The 2,476-nt window shown below is 33.6% G+C and overlaps 1 pseudogene; it reads left to right on the forward strand.

Moving 5' to 3' along the window:
* The first annotated feature begins 463 nt into the window (after nt 1-463).
* Nucleotides 464-1,259, forward strand: LOC131998941 (olfactory receptor 4F21-like; annotated as a pseudogene).
* The last annotated feature ends 1,217 nt before the right edge of the window (nt 1,260-2,476 follow it).

The following is a 2,476-nucleotide window of genomic DNA, read 5'->3' on the forward strand; positions in this document are numbered from 1 at the left end:
ATCTCTCTAATTGCAGTGAAAAGGAAAAACCTAAGGGGCTAAGAAAAGTTCAGGTAAGAGGATATAAAATTAGTGTGGAAGTATTAATAAGGATGTGATGGAAAAGATAATAATCATAAGAGAACACATTTAGAGAAAAGGTCAGGAAAATGATCCAGAATCTTTGAGAAAAATTAAAATGAGTTTTAACTATGGGATTAAAATTAAAGGAATTAATTAAAATTAAAGGAATCCCTCTTGCTCTATTTGCAAAATTTAGTGTCACATTTTTTCCTTCAAATACCCCCTCTATATAATGAATTTGTTGCTACCTTATTTTTTCCAAGTCTTTCTTTTTCCTCTCGCAGTCAATAACATCTAACTTAATTAACAAAACAGGAAATCCATGTTGCTGACAGTGATACTTAGTCGTTTTCATTTTTATCCCCAGGTCACTTGAAAATCAGCTTTCCTGTCCCAGTCAATGGGTGGATTAAATGACTCTGTAGTTGTGTTACTGGCCCTTTCTTGCTCTTGGGAGAAAAAAACTTTTTCTCATCTTGATATGTGCTTTTGTTTGCTTAGCACTCATGTTGGAAAACATTTTTGTTCTCTTTTTGGTAATCTTTGATTCTCACCTACACTCTCCTAAGTCCTTCCTTGCTGGCCTGTCCCTCATTGATGTGGGTGTTTCTTCTATCATAGTTCTCAAGACAATCAAAGAGCTTTTAAATGAATGCAAAGTAATTTCTTCCTGAAGCTGTATGAAGCAGATATGCTTCATCTATAACATGGGAGGAGTGGAGATGGTGTTACTCGTAGCCATGGCATTTGACAGGTAAACAGCAATCTATAAGCCTCTTCATTATCTTAACATCATGAATCCTAAAATGCTATGTCTCAATTTGCTTTCATTACAGTTTATTATAGTTATTTATAATATATTGAATTCAATTTATATTGAATAATGAATTTATAATATTCATTATAGTTTATTATAAGCCAAGTTTATTGTTGCTGCCAACAGTGGCTTCATGAACATGGATACCTTCTTGCTGCTAATCTTGTCCTATGTCTTCATTTTGGTCACCATCTAGAAATGTGCTTCAGGCTGTCGTGGTTCTATTTTTCACTCCATGCATGCTTCTTTACGTATGGCCTTTCCCCACATCATCAAGTGACAAATACCTGTTCATTATTGACTTTTCTATCACCTCTGTCTTGAATCCAGCCATCTATGCCCTTTAAGGAACAAAGACATTAAAACAGCAATAAAATGATTGTGCAAAGAGAATCTCACTCCAGAATTTGTTGACCACATATATTTTTGGAGCTTTACAACTAAACATCCAACTGCATGGTGGCCCATCTCAACTCAGACCCCACCGATTTAACATATCTTGAACAAAGTCATCATCTGCCATCCTAAGCTTGCTATATAAAGTCTAAAAATAACCTGTAAATTTGTTGTAATGAATCACAAACATCATTATACTGAATTGTTATGTATATGTATATATATATATATATACATATATATGTATATATATATATATTTCTCCTAAGCAATGTTGTAAAGGACATTAGACATTCTATGTGTCTTTGGATCACTTAAAGGCCAAGGTACTGCTGTAAGGACAGTCAAAACCATACTTGGAAAATATGTTTATCCAGTAAACATCCGCTGATCTAATGTAAACAGCTAGCAATTGAGTTGCTGATTAAATGTGTCAAAAGATGAAACCACAATGGTGTTCAGTATCCACGTGTCCTTCCAGAAGGACATTCAATAGTGCCTGCCACTATACCTGCCTAACTGAAAAGAGACCATATTGAAAGAATCCATGGAAAGACTTCAACTTTGCCATTTATAACTACTTCATCCAAGGGCCTATTGCACAGAAAGTAACCATGGAAAGATTTCATCCTTGCTATTATAATTACTTCATTCATATTGGCCCATTGCACATGAAAGAACACATGAAGTGGACTCATCCCAGCTATTTATAATTACTTCATCCATCACCCATTGTGCAAGTACTCCAGTGGCTGAGCCAGGTTATCAATTCAGCTATTTAACACTATTCTTGAGCTATAGTAAGAATAGAAACATAAATAAGAAGTTACATGTATTTCTTCCTGCTTTTTCTGGCTAAAAAAAACAAAAACAAAAACAAAAAACAAACAAACAAAAAACCAATTTATATCATCTTAATGTGGCCCATGTGTTAAGTAACCACTATCCACTTTAAGTGACAATTCTAGTTGTATGAAAATTATAAAACTGAACCCACATTTATGAGGACAAATATCATAAACTAGAGTAATTAGAAAATTCCCATCAAAGTATTAGGTTAATTTCTTTTGCTTTTGTTAAATACATAAAATAAACTGGTTAAACCATTTGGTATGAAAATAAGAGAATGAATGAAATATGAACTCCAGAAACCAGTATGTTAGCATTTAGGAAAAACTTGAGGTAGGAAATCAGTGCTGT

Source organism: Mustela nigripes, chromosome 13 (assembly GCF_022355385.1).
Source record: "Mustela nigripes isolate SB6536 chromosome 13, MUSNIG.SB6536, whole genome shotgun sequence".
NCBI classification, from domain to species: domain Eukaryota; kingdom Metazoa; phylum Chordata; class Mammalia; order Carnivora; family Mustelidae; genus Mustela; species Mustela nigripes.